Below are 361 nucleotides of genomic sequence, written 5' to 3'. Positions count from 1 at the left end.
AGTTGTTCCACGTTTTGGCTCAAGTCTTCTAAGGAGGTACTGAGTTGCTCCCAATAGTTGTTGGGAGGAAAGTGCATTCCATGAGGCATTTGTTGATGAACTTCCTCATGTTCTCCTTGGGGGCCGTGAGGGACTTCCCTTGTTAGCTCCATCCTTTTCTTGGTGATGGGCTTGTCTTCTTCAATGGAGACATCTCCATCTATGATAACTCCAGCTGAATAACATAGATGGCATATGAGGTGGGGGAAGGCTAGCCATGCCATGTATGAAGGCTTGTCAGCTATTTTGTAGAGTTCATTGGCTATGACTTCATGAACCTCTACTTCCTCTCCAATCATGATGCTATGAATCATGATGGCCC

Source organism: Arachis duranensis, chromosome 4 (genome assembly GCF_000817695.3).
Source record: "Arachis duranensis cultivar V14167 chromosome 4, aradu.V14167.gnm2.J7QH, whole genome shotgun sequence".
Taxonomy (NCBI): Eukaryota; Viridiplantae; Streptophyta; class Magnoliopsida; order Fabales; family Fabaceae; genus Arachis; species Arachis duranensis.
This window is presented reverse-complemented; position numbering follows the sequence as displayed.